Genomic DNA, 14,768 nt, shown 5'->3' with positions numbered 1-14,768 from the left:
GTCCTCCCCAAATTCGTATGTTGAAACCCCAATTCCCAATATGATGGTATTTGGAGGTGGGGCCTTTGGGAGGTGATTAGGTTTAGATTAGGTCATGAGGGTGTTGCTCATGTGATGGGATCAGTGTCCTTATATGAAGGAGAAGAGATACCAGAGTTTTCTGTCTCTGCTCGCTTGCACTGAGGAAATGCTCTGGGAGCACACAGTGAGAAGGTGGCTGTCTACAAGCCAGGAGTCTCACCAAGATCAGAATCTGCTAGCACCTAGATCCTGGACTCCCCAGCCTCCAGAACTGTGAAAAATGTCTGTTGTTTAAACTACCCAGTCTGTGATATTTTGCTACAGCAGCCTGAATAGGCTTAGACACCCACTGAAGTGTGGTTTTCTTTTCTATTTGTTAAACCATTCCCTTTGCCTGGAATGCCCTCTCCCTCATTTCCATAAGTTCAGATCCAAGCCATATTGTAAAGCCCATCTCCAAAAGTCACCTTCTCCCAGAAGCCTTCTCTGATTTTCCCAGGTAGAGACTTTCCGTGCATATGTTTTTACCTTATATTGTAGTTATGTATACCAATATCATATTGCTCTTAGAGCTAGAGACATTTCATTAACAATAGGACCCATGCCTGATTGACCCCTGACGCTCAAATAAGCACCTGATAATAAATATTTACCTATTAATAAGCAACAAAATTATTATAATTTATGTAATTTATATATCATACTCTGTATAATGTATAATATAATAAAATTACAATAGTAACAGTATTAATGTAGTAATTCAGGGAGCCAATACATTCATTACTATGAATATGCATATTTTCATCCTTGGCCTCATCTTGGCCCATTTCTCTCCTGAAAGAAGCAAAGAGAGATAGGCGAAAGAGCATTGGTTTCTGTATTAAACTTACTTGAGAAAATAGTTTTTTCAATTCCTAATTGTGTGATTATAATAAGTCACTTAATATCTCTGAATATGTCTTTATATCTGGAAAATGATAATAAAAATACCTGGCTCTTGAAGTAATCATGAAAATAGACAAAATATAGGAAGTAACATGCCCAGTACAGTACCTGGTACTTGATCAATAAATTCAGGCTCCTTCCCATTCCCAGTGTTGGCATTCACTAAAGATCAAGGAGGAATGGAGAACCAGAAACAACAATAAGACAATATTTATATATTTCAAGTTCTTCAGATATCATATCCATTTGGTATTCTCATTTATAATATAAATTTCCAGTATGCCTGTTGTTGTTATTAAGGCTGTAGTGTTTTACTCCCTGGTCTGTTTTCATTTCCCATTACATTGTATGCCTTGCTTCCTCTTACTTTGCCCTCTCTGCAAATCTGTATGTTATAATACAAACAGTAAACAAGAGCTTCGCTTTGATCAGAGTCAGACAGAAATCATTGGTAAAAAGCTGAACTGCCCATTATTTAAAGAACTTTCTGAGAATAGGAGATAGTGAAGTAGAAAACAGTAAAAATATTCACTGAATACAACCACAGAACTCAGAATGCCATTGTGCCTAATCAGGACTTAAAAGAAACAGCAAAATGTTTAAAATCAGAAGTTTAAAGATGCAAAGGTTCAGAGATGAAGAGTAATTTTTGAAAATGTTTGCATTTGTGGATAAAAGTGTTCAGCTTCCTGTCATTAGTATCCAATTTGGCTTTATATTTTTCAGGACCAGTCACACAATTAAAAGCATAGCTGGTAACAGATGACAGCACAAAAGCATTTGTTTATATTATACCATATTAAGAGGTGTTAAAAAAAAGCTCAAAATTAAAACGAGAATTATGACCATGAAAGAAAAGCAGACACATCATTTATGAGTTTTTCCTCTGTGTGCTCTGAAAAGGCAGGATAATTCATTTTCCATGTAAAACAACCTTGAGATTGAAAAGAAAGTTATTTCTAGCATTTTCTGAATCTTCTCTGGGTAATCAATCAAGATGTAAAATTTGGAACTAGGCAGCTCCCTCCCCAGTAGACCAACCTTCGTCTATATCTGCTCTTGTCAAAATAGATCTAATACTAAACCAGAAGGCAAGATCATAGGCACTCTTCCAGAGAGTGGAGTTACATTGTGAGCAGAGTGGAGTTCTTTTTTTTTTTTGGCTGCGTTGGGTCTTTGTTGCTGCGCGCGGCTTTCTGTAGTTCCGGCGAGCAGGGGCTACTCTTCATTGTGGTGCACGGGCTTCCCATTGCTGTGGCTTCTCTTGTTGCAGAGCACGGGCTCTAGGTGTGCAGGCTTCAGTAGTTGTGGTATGCGGGCTCAGTAGTTGTGGCTCGTGGGCTCTAGAGCACAGGCTCAGTAGTTGCTGCACACGGGCTTAGTTACTCCACGGCATGTGGGATCTTCCTGGACCAGGGCTCAAACCCATGTCCCCTGCACTGGCAGGCGGATTCTTAATCACTGTGCCACCAGGGAAGTCCTCAGAGTGGAGTTCTGTGCACTGAAGTTTGATCCTCAACTCTGCCCTTACTGCGTAAAATGGAGAGAATACAATCTCTTCTCTACTTGTATGGATTACGCAGACTAATACATGGCCCAGAGTTCTTCTCAAACAAATGGCAGCTTTCACAGATTGAGAGAGTATAACTTTAAAATTGCTGAAACAATCAGGCAACCCTACCTGAAGAGAAAAGCCCTAGAATCTGTCTTTACCCCCAGGTCACCCTGTTTCAGGTTCACTCCTTACTCTGTCTGCTCCCCTCTGAGGTCCCAGCATGCCTTGGGGCTGAGCCCACATGGGTCATGATTCTGCAATATGTTTTCTGAAGAAGGTCCAGAGTTTCCATGCTGTTACTTTCTTCTAAGGCAACATTAGAACAATATTTTAATGAAATACTGCTCATTAGCTTTCTTTCCTAGTTGGTGTTTTCCTTTGGGATTTTTATGGCCTTAGATAGCAGGCTCTATGTCCATTTCACTCACCATGCACTCATCATTGCTAGTTAATAAAGACAATAATTTAACAACTCCTGCTCGTTCTTAGGTTCTTTGAGATTCATTTTCAGGAATGTGGAAGGAAGGGTATCTTAGGTTCTATTGGCAATCATCTTTTATAGCCTCAGTGGGTGGCAAAGGTGGCTAGAGAGCTGCTGGGAATAGGGGAGCTTCTGTCACTCACTGTGGCCATCTTCCCTTCAGTGGATCAGCTGACCTTCAGCCCTACCCAGGCCACAACTCCCAGTAGCAGAAGGTTCACTGGGGCTCAGGCTTGTAAGCATATGTGGGCAAAGGGAGAGTGAGACGAGCAGGTGAGCGCCTCTACCTTGGATATTGTCATCTGGGGGAGGCCAACCTGAACCCAGGGGGCTCTTGGACAGTCCATCCTGTTGCCAATTCAATTTTGAATCCAAAGACACACGCTGTCATTTTGCAGACATCTTTAAGCCCGGCCAGGAAACAAGAGCTCAAGTTTCCTCAACAAGAAGGAATCACAGGTTTGGAAAGGAGCATCAGGGGATTCACGGCCTGTTCATCGCCTTCCACATCTCTTCCTAGACAATTAAGCATCTACCTACCCTACGGTCAGAGACTGAGAGAGCAGACGTTTTCACAGGAACCCAGCAGCATCTAAGTCCTTTATTCAATAACTGTTTATTGAGCACCTACTATGAGTTCAGGAAATAACCAATAAATGTTACTCTTACTATCTGCCTAGAATTTTTCATGAAGGAACCTCAGCTACCTGTTCTAGGTTAGCATAATAGTATTTCTAAACTAGAGAGAGCCTAGAATTTGAGTCTAAACCCTTTTTTAGGCATGAGGAAAAAGAGTCCAGGATCCTAAGTGACTTTCCCAATGTTAAAAAAATAGACATGACAGAGGTGAGTCCAAGCTCAGGTTTCCTGGATCACCGTCCAGTGCTCTTGCCTGCTACATCAACCTTCTTGCAGAGTAGCATGAACATAATTGAGTTCTCAAAGAGATACACTGAAGCATCCAAACATTATTTTTCAATTAATCAATAAGCGTTTATGGTGTGCCCACTTAGGAATGCATTGTGACTTTCATGGGGGTCCCAAGCACTTCTGTCTTTGTGGGCCTACTCCTTCATGAAAGATTATTTAAAAATTATATTTAACAACTGTGTTGCTATAAATATGAATATATTAACATTATACATTAAAACACTTTCTTTGACCCAAAAGTTCATTTTTTTCTTCTGATTTCAAAGAAATCAAAACATTTTCAAGGGCCCTAAAAGTCTTGCAGGCCCATAAGTCAGTCCTGCATGTGACAGATTCAAGGCATGGAATGCAATCATGGAAAGGACACTGAAAAATTGTGAAGATATTCTCACCCTTAGCCAACACACAAAATAGTTGAAGAGAGAGGGTAGAGAATGCACTTTGTTCTCTGAGTAGTGAATCCTCTTTAGACACAGTAAAGATTAGCATTTACTAAAATAAAAACTGTGTTAGTCACAGATCATTTCCTACAACCATGTCTCTCCACTAAAGAAACCCAGACACAAGCATTTCGGTTGAGTCGTGCCAGTCCATTCTCCTGCCCTCTTTTGCCCAACCATTTCTAACAACAGTCAACCATTCCAGGGATGGAGATAATAAGCCCGTCTTCATCGGGGTAATATCTTTTCTCATTCCATCATTAGCTGGATGATTGGTGTCATCTTTCTTAATAAAAAGCCATTGCTAGAAGCTATCTCCACTAAATACTCTTGACATCACCTCCTTTAATAGAGCTTAAAAGTTATAAAATATTTAAGCAGCAAGGCGTGACAGAGCATTTATTACCCTGGGCCATTCACTCAGCTCTCTCTGCTGGTGTGAGACAAGACACTGAAGGCCAGTCCATTCCCTGCTTCCCCCAGAGCTGAGTGTGGATGCTGAACACTGCCTCATCGGGAAAACGATTTTGTTAACAATGTTGGTTTTAAAAATAATAACTAGATGGAAAAGCATCAGCACAGATGATTACCATGAAAGTAAACTGAGAGTGCCAAGTCTCCGGCTCTCCATCCTCTGATTATTCTGTAACGTCGTTGTCTCTCTGTACCAGTGGACAACTAACTTACTGGAGCGAGGCCTTCTTGAGCAGGACAAAAATCTGTGCTGGACACCAACACCACGTATCCCTACTTTTCAGTAGAGAAAGAACTGGATGATCACACGAATTGGAGAGAAACTAAACAGAAACCAAAAAACTAATTGTGCAGTATTACACACACACACACACAAATAAGCTTTTAACAGAAGTAAGAGCTACAGATGTAAGTTGATTACTACTAGAACAGCAATGGAAAGCCATGACCCTCCCAAAGCAACACTCACTCTGTACTGATAAAGATGCATTCTTTCTCAAAATTTTCAGTAATTCCAATTATCTATAGGGTATATGCTCAATAAAAACTTTTTAAAATCAAGACATTTTAGTAGAATATCTGTTATGCCTAGTCAGGTTTCTTAATGTGTCAATTTATAAATATCAAATTTCAATAAGCCTTAATAATTTGTTTTATAGAATGCTAGACAGTGGTCATTAGTTATAAGTAAAAATGAAAATATAAATTTATGCATCATTTACATGTATGATCCAAAGGAAAGATTTGTAATTTTGAATTGGTTTTCAACTCACCCTTAAGAACTTAGAGAAGCATTGCTCTGCTGAGACATGTTTACACATAGTAGGTGTTGAAGAAAACGTAAAAGCTTGATCCTAGTTGTTCCCACTATTCCCCCCAAGCCCCTTCTCTTTGTAGGATGATAAATCACTACCTCTCTAAGACACAGTGGCTTTGATAGGATGTAGAGTCAAAGAGTCAGGAGATGGATGGAGTCCACATTCCTTGCACTCTAAAAATGTCTCCCAGAAACACCCACAACTCTTTAGTAGGTCAGATAAAATTAATTTTTTAAAAATAAATTCAAAAACTGAGTGTTTGAAGGCTTTGAGAAATCAAATTATGGAAATGCAGAGTATAATGTGAGTGGGTAATTAGGTGGCAGCTCATGTCCTGACAGACAATTCCAGAGAAAAAGCCAAACAAATCCTGCCATATGTTCAGCTCTCTGTGTAAATCACTACAGCCAGAGAGAGCTTTATGGAATATTCTATAGCATATGTCTAGTCAGTATGTTTGTTCCATCTTACTTACTGCCAAGTTCCAAATGCTTAAAATAATTAACCTTTCCCACCTCTTTGGAAAGCTTTGCAATATATTCCGAAGGGAATACTTTGCTGTCATCCTTTGAGGCAGTCAGTACCCCACCAAAATTTACCAATGAAGTAGGTTTATTCCCCTCTGGAATTCAATTCTGGCATGGATGTTAAGAAACCTCTCTTCTCCAGAATACTACTCAGGTGCTCATACAAACACATGCCAAACACTGGTTTTTCAACCACCAAGAAATACATATAAGAAACAATATTAATGAAACAAGCATTTTACTGTGTTAAGTTGTTATGTGTAAGAATATATTTTTATTACTTATTTTATTGAACATCGATTAAGTACCTTCCACTTAAGCTAGGTGCTTCAGATACGAATATAAATAAGACCTGTTACTTGCTCAAAAGAATTTAGACGCGGGCTTCCCTGGTGGCGCAGTGGTTGAGAATCTGCCTGCTAATGCAGGGGACACGGGTTCAAGCCCTGGTCTGGGAAGATCCCACATGCCGCAGAGCAACTAAGCCCGTGAGCCACAATTACTGAGCCTGCGTGTCTGGAGCCTGTGCTCCGCAACAAGAGAGGCCGCGATAGTGAGAGGCCCGCGCACCGCGATGAAGAGTGGCCCCCGCTTGCCACAACTAGAGAAAGCCCTTGCACAGAAACGAAGACCCAACACAGCCATAAAAATAAATTAATTAATTTTTTAAAAAAAGAATTTAGACCCTAATGGTGGAAACATATCGGCAAAAAACCATTACTTAATAAAAGGAAGATATGGGGGTGTAATGGATTCATACTGTGTCAGATAAGTTTTGCTGGATACATGTTTCTCAGAATTCCCTTCACTCTAAAGCTCCAGGTTAGCATGGACCATGAAAGCTATTTTATGGGAAATTTGGAAGACAGAAAAATGAAACAGCCTTATTCTTATTACACTCTGAGGTTTGGAGCAGGGCAAGGGGTGCTGGCATATCTCACACATGTGGCTGCTTATTGCTGGCTTACCTGGTCGGGGAAGAGGGACAGGCAGCAGCTGGGCTCACAGCAACTCCATCTCCTGCTACATCCTCCTTCAGCATCTCTGATCTGGTTCAGTACATATCAAGTATCATGACAAAGTGCAGTGGCTTCTCCTGCAGCAGACACCTACAGCAACAAAGTTGGAGGCTTCAAGGTGGCAAAAGACCAACAACACAGGTTCCAATTCACCCTCATAGGTCCCATTCCGGTTCCAATTTGTCCTTCTTCCCCATCTTCCCTTTCCAACTGCCTGCCCTGAAGGCAGACATGACAACCACCCATAGGCTGTTTTACCAGTCAACTGGCTTCCACAATTGTTTAAAGTCAAATTCCTATAATAAATCATATCCTAATGGTTCTGCCAGGGTTAGCAAGAAATGAGCCTTAATCAGATGATATTTGACTTGAGGGTCTTCAAAGATAAGGAAGAGTTCCCCAATACAGCGAACAGGAGAAAGACCTTGAAGGCATGGAAAATAGCACATGCAAAGGCTTGAAGACATTCAAGAGCATCATATGTTCATGATATAGCGACCATCAAGTTTGTGAGAGAGGGTGCTAGGAGACAAAACTGAAAAGGGAGGCTGAGATAGGTCTTTAGGACCACGTGGGCCATGCTAAGACGTCTGAACGAAATCCAGTAGGCAATCAGGAACTACAGAAAGATTTTAAGCAGATAATGCATGGATGTGAGTGCCTGTGAATGTGTAAAACGATCAGATTTGTATTTTAAAGATAGCTCTGGCAGCTGTGTGAAGGATGGATTAGAAGGGACAGGACAAGCCTGGAGCCAGAGAATTTGCTTAGGCGCCTATTGCAAAACCAATTAGCAAAAGATAAAGGACGGTGGAAGTTGGGGAGAGTCACCTGTCCTGTTTAGTCTATAATTTCACTTTGTTTATACAATTATATGGGGAATAAATTCAATCACCATAGGGATGCTGAGGATTATCCCTTTAAAGCTGTCCTTTTTCACATAGAGTTAAATCACACTGACTGAGTACCGGTTAGGAACTCTCAAGGTGGAAAAAAAAAAAAAAAATCAAGAAACCTAACTCTGTGGGAAAAGAATCTAAAAAGAGTGGATATATGTAGATGTATAACTGATTCACTTTGCTGTACACCTGAAACTAACACAACATTGTAAGTAACTATACTCCAATTAAAAATAAATAAATAAATAAATAAATAAATAAATAAATAAATAAATAAATAATAAACCTACCTCTAACTGGTTAGAGAGTTTGGAAGGGCTTTAAGACTGGTATGACCCAGAGAATCAACCATGCCACCGCCAAAATTCAGTGATTTTTTTTTGTCTCTCTGCTCTACCTTCCATGAAAATTAACACAGGTACAGCAACAACAATAGATAATATGTTAAACATTTACTTTGCACCATTTAAACCAGGAACTGTTTAAAGTGCTTTAAATGTGTTTACTAAGTTTCATCCAGAGGCACACTAAAAGCAATTAGAACTGCACAGTCCCTGGACCACAGGCAGCAGGAAATAAAAGCATGTTCCCTGCCACCGTCAGGCAGTAGTCACCTCAACACCATTGCTGCGGCAACAGCAATGAGATTACACTCACTGACTAATCAAATCTCACTCTGAATCTGGGAATGGTGTCGATGCCATCTGACCAAAAAATGTGGCATTTCATTAGAAGTACAAAGGAATGACTGGGAAGTCAACTCAATATCCATTACACTCTGCTTTAGTTTTAGTCTAGGATCCAGGTCCTAGATCTGTGTTCTTCCCTTGTGTGTTCTGTTGGTACTTGCTGTCACCTTCACGGAAGTGGCTGTTTAGTATCAATGCATCAATGTGGCTATTTTGTACCATGTATCAATACTAAGGGAACAGAAGACAAAGTCTTATTTTCCTATTTCTAAAACTTCCTATTCTTCCATTGTATTCTAAGCACAAGTTTCATGTCCCAGTAAGATTGTAAACTCATTGAAGATACGGACTTTGTCATATTATTCTGTATTCCCTAAAGCCAATATATGGTAAGCATTAATATAAATGTTATTAATATAAATGCTTTCTAACCTGAATTGTAAACTTGGAGTCTGAAACATATCTACGTAATGCTATAATGCTACATAGAGACATTTATCCATTTAATTCTGTCCCTTTTCTGCCTCACGTATTTTGAAGCTCTGTTATTTGGCATATACACATTTATGACTATGTTTTCCTGATGAACTGACCCTTTTATCATTTGGAAATGTCCCTTTTTATCTATTTTTTCTGATATGAATATAGCCACTCCGGCCTTCTTATGCTTCCTATTTGCATGGTGTATCTGTTATCCAGTCTTTTACTCTCAACCTATCCACATCTTTTCTTTTTTATATTTGTTTATTTTATTTTATTATTTTCTTCTTTTTCCTTTTTTTTTTTTTTTTTTGGCCGCGTTGGGTCTTAGTTGCCGCACACAGGATCTTCACTGAGGCATGCTGGATCTTTTGATCCGGCGCGCAGACTCTTCTGGTCTCTTCTTTATGGTGCTTGGGCTTCTCTCTTGTCGTGGCGTGCAGATTTTCTCTTTTTAGTTGTGGTGCATGGGCTCCAGGGTGAGTGGGCTCTGCAGTTTGCAGCATGTGGGGTTTCTCACTGAGGCGTGAGAGCTCAGTAGTTGTGGCATGCGCAGGCTTAGTTGCCCCGTGGCATGTGGGATCTTAGTTCCCCGACCAGGGATCGAACCCATGTCCCCTGTATTGGAAGGATTCTTTACCACTGGCCCACCAGGGAAGTCCCTCCATGTCTATTTTTAAAGTGCAACTCTTATAGACAGCATTTTTAAATCCATAATTTTAAAATATGGTCTTGCTTTTCAAAATCCGTATTGATAACCTTTGCCTTGGAACTGAACTGTTTAATTCATTAATATGTAACATAGTTATTCATATGTTTTGATTTAGGCTTACCATTTTCATTATTTGTTTCTTGTTTGCCCCCTCTGTTTGTTTGGTTTTGGTTTTGGTTTTGGTTTGTTTTTTGTTCTTCTGTTCTCTCTCTCCTGACTTCTTTGGAATTATCTTAACATGTTTTAGAATTCCATTTTAGCTTTATTTATTGGCGCTTTAGCTGTACTCTTTTGCATTGCTTGTTAATGTTGCTGCGGTGATTAAGATATCCATCTCTAAGTTTTCATTCTAGTTAGAGTTGTTATTATACCGCTTTACATAAAATATAAGAATCTTGCAATTCTCGTAGTTCTATTTACTCAACTACAGTAGTCTCCCTGCCCACCCCTTCCACCCCCCATTATCCACAGTTTCGCTTTCCATGGTTTCCATTATCCAAGGTCAATCACGGTCTAAAAACATTAAATGGAATATTCCAGAAACACAGGCATACCTCATTTTATCGTGCTTTGCTTTATTGCATTTCGCAGATATTGCATTTTTTACAAAATGAAGGTCTGCGGCAACCCTACATTGAGCAAGTCTGTCAGCACCATTTTTCCAATAGCATTTGCTCATTTCGTGTCACTGTGTCACATTTTGGTAATCCTTGCAATATTTCAAACTTTTTCATTATTATTACATTTGTTATGGTGATCTGTGATCAGTGATCTTTGATGTTACTATTGCAAAAAGATTATGACTTGCTTAAGTCTCAGATGATGGTTAGCATTTCTTAGCAAAAAAAGTATTTTTTAATTAAGATGTGTACTTTTTCAAGGCATAATGCTATTGCATACTTAATAGACTATAGTATAGTGTAAACATAACTTTTATATGTACTGGGAAACTAAAAAGTTCATGTGACTCACTTTATTGTGATTATTGTGGTGGTCTGGAACCAAACCCACAATTCTCCGAGGTATGCCTGTAAACAATTCATAAGTTTTCAATTGCACACCATTCTGAGTAGCAAGAGCCATCCTGCTCCATCCCACCTGAGACATGAATCGTCTTTTTGTCTAGAATATCCATGCTGTATATGCTACCTACCTGCCCATTAGTCACTTAGTAGCTCTCTCAGCTATCAGATCTGCTGTCGTGGTATTGCTCTGCTTGTATTCAAGTAACCCTTATTTTACTTAATAATGGCCTCCAACAACAAGAGTAGTGATGCTGGCAATTCACATATGCCAAACAGAAGCCGTAAAGTGCTTCCTTTAAGTGAAAAGGTGAAGGGCCTAATGCTATGTCATAATGCTTGTGTCATTCACCTCACTTCATCTCATCATGTAGGCATTGTGTCATCTCACATCTCCCAAGAAGGTGAGTACAGTACAATAAGATATTCTGAGAGAGAGAAAGACCACATTCACATAATTTTTATTACAGTATATTGTTATAATTGTTCTATTTTATTATTAGTTGTTAATCTCTTAGTGTCTAATTTATAAATTAAACTTTATCATAGGTATGTATGTATAGGAAAAAAACACAGTATGTATAGGGTTAGGTACAATCTTCAGTTTCAGGCATCCACTGGAGATCTTGGAACATATCCCCCCAACCCTTTTCCTTTATTCTATACTCTATTCCTTTATTCTATAGTTGTCATGTGAATTTCATCTATATATATATATCAATCATAAACTCTACAGTAAACATTATAGGTTTTGCTTTAAATAGTTCTATTTGTTTTAAAGAAATTAAGAGGTAAATTAGTCTTTTATATTTACCAATATATTTACTATCTTAAGCATGCCTCACTCCTTCCTGAAGATTCAAGTTCCCTCCAGTTTCAAGTTTCTCTCCAGTATCATTTCCTTTTATCTCAGGGAGAACTTCCTTTATCATTTCTTTAGTGTAGGACTGCTGCTGATGAATTCTCTTAGCTTTCTTTTATCCCAAAATATCTTTAATATATATTCATTCTAGAAGAATATTTTTGCTGGATGTAAAATTCAGGGTTGACAGGTTTTTTCTTTATTTTTTTAAGCATGGCAAAGATGTTGTTCTGCTATCTTCTGACCTCTGTAGTCTGCAGTTATTTAAATTAGTGTTCCCTTGTATATAATATATCAGTTTTCCCTGGCTGCCTTGTTTAATATGTGTCTAATCATGATTTTCTTATATATCCTGCTTGGGGATCATTGAGTTTCTTGGACCTGTAAATTTATGTTTTTTTAACCAATTCTGAGAAGTTTTTGGCTATTATTTCTTCAAACATTTTTTTCTGCCTTATTTTTTCTCTCCTCTCCTTCTGAGACTCCAATTATACATATATTAGACCCTTTGCTATTAATTCACATCTCTGAGGCTCTGTTCGTTCTTTCAATCTTTTTTCTCTCTTCATCTATCTTCAAGTTCATTGACACTTCTCCATTGTGTCTCTTCTGCTCTTAAATCCATCCAGTATTTGTTTTGTTTTAGCTATCATAATATTCAATTCTAGAATTTTCATTTGATTTTTTAAAATATTTTTTCTTTGCTGAGCTTTCCTATCTCATTTATTACAAGTATATTTTCCATTACCTTATAGTGCATAGCTATAATAGCTCCTTGTCTGAGAATTCCAACATCTAGGCCATCTTCCATTGATTGCCTTTTTATTTGAGACTGGATCACACTTTATATGTCAAATAACTTTAGATGGTATTCTGAACATTGTAAATGTTATGTTATGGAGGTTTTGGGTTCTTTTGCTAAACTTATTCTTGCTATTTCTGATGTCGTTTTGAATGGAATTATTTCTTTAATTTCATTTTCAGATTTTTCAATGAGAGTATATGAAAATACATGGGTATTTTTGAGTTAATTTCATATCCTGCAAACTTCCTAAGCTTTCTTATTAGCTCCAGTAGTTGTTTTATAGATTTTTTAGAAGCTTCTGTATACATGATCATTTGTCTGTAAAAAAAAGACAGTTTTACTTCTTTTCCAATTTGTTTACCTTTAATTCCTTTTTCTTATTGCACTGACTACAACCTCCAGTATGATCTTGAATGAAAGTGGTGAAGGTGGACATCCTTGCCTTGTTCCTGCTCTGAAGGGAAAGCATTCAGTCTTTCACTATTAAGTATTGTTTATAGATATTTTTGTAGATTCCCTTTATCAGCTTGAGAATGTTAATAATTCCTTAAGTTCAGGCATCAGGAAAGAGCCAGGGCAAAACACAAAACAAAGTGGGATCTGTAAGGAATCTAGAATATCATCTCTGGTAGAAGCTGTCAGAGACAGTGGCCAATGACCCTATGTGGTAAAATGAGATGGTATAAGGTATTGCTCACTTCTTTCCCTTCTATATCTGAGTAGGAAAGAGCTGTCACAAAGCCCCCACCCTGAAAGTCCCCTTCTGGGCCAGTCTCCAGTGCTGCTAGTGTTGGTGGCATCATCTGATGACTCCAGGAAGTAGATGAATGAGATGCATGAAGGAAGGAATCAACAGAGAAGAGGGCTGGCTTATCAAGGGGGATAAGTCTTCAGGACTAGTAAATGGAATTCCTGTGGAATACAGGCTTGAGTTTGACAATAACACCATCCACTCAGATGTCACCACAGTCACTGCTTGGCTAATGCAATGTGTCCTTAACTGATTTTTTATATCCTTCTCTATCCCTTTGCTAAGAAGAGCCAAATAATCTTACTGTTCTATGAAATCTCCCTCTGGAATCAGGCAGAATTTAGGAAAAATGGCCTGACACTAGGGGAATTCGAGCAGTCTAATATCATGGGGCATTTGGAATAGTATGCTGGCACCTAAGGTTTTTTAACTCCCTGAGTTGTGGTTTAAACAACCCAATTCAGAGTTAGACATCACACTAGAAATTAGTAATACATTGGATAGAAAAAGCCTTACTTCTATTAGGTGGAAACCTGATTTCAAAAAGCGATCCCAGATCCCATCCCAGGCTTTTTGAAAAAAAGATTCTTTTCTACATGGTTTATATTAGTAATACAATTATGATAAAATTATTCCTTAAAGACTTAGGGTTTGGCTCATCTATGAAGAAAACGAGACCCTTTTCCAATTTGGTTTCAAGTTATAGCTTTCTAAAGTAATTTCTTCTCAAATGTAAATCACCCTTGACAACAGGTTTCTGGATCCAGAGATGGAAACTATATGATCAGGTTTCCTTAAATGTCCCAGATTATATGTGAGTTGAGAGAGAGTTTAGAAAGATTAAATGATACACAACTTCATAAATTACAGACATGGAGGAGCCCTCTGTCTCCCAAATTTCAGTATTACTGGATCCTGCTTGTTCACAGGTCTACATCAGAGAGGAAGAGAGTATTAGAAAGAACATGGATTTTGGAGTTAGGCATTCCTAGGGATTCCACCTCCATCACTTATGAACTATCAATAGCTTTGGGGCAAGTTGCTTTATCTTTATGAATCTCACTTTTCTCATCAGGATTCTAGTGACAATTTTAAAGGATGATGTTTGTAAAGCATCTGGTACACAGCAGGGTTTCTCTTTGTCATCCTCTCCATCAGGAGCTCTGTCATCTTTTAAATGTCACCCATATGGTAGCATCTGATGGTTCCAATGGAGAATAATTAGACTCTGATCAGGAGGTCCATGCTTGGACACAAATCAGTGAAATGGTGCTTTGGGGACTCTTGGGTAACCTGTGTCCACTGGACACTTGTCTTTGACCTTTGTTTTCTTCTACA

The sequence above is a fragment of the Balaenoptera ricei genome, chromosome 2 (assembly GCF_028023285.1).
Source record: "Balaenoptera ricei isolate mBalRic1 chromosome 2, mBalRic1.hap2, whole genome shotgun sequence".
Lineage (NCBI taxonomy): Eukaryota > Metazoa > Chordata > Mammalia > Artiodactyla > Balaenopteridae > Balaenoptera > Balaenoptera ricei.
This window is presented reverse-complemented; position numbering follows the sequence as displayed.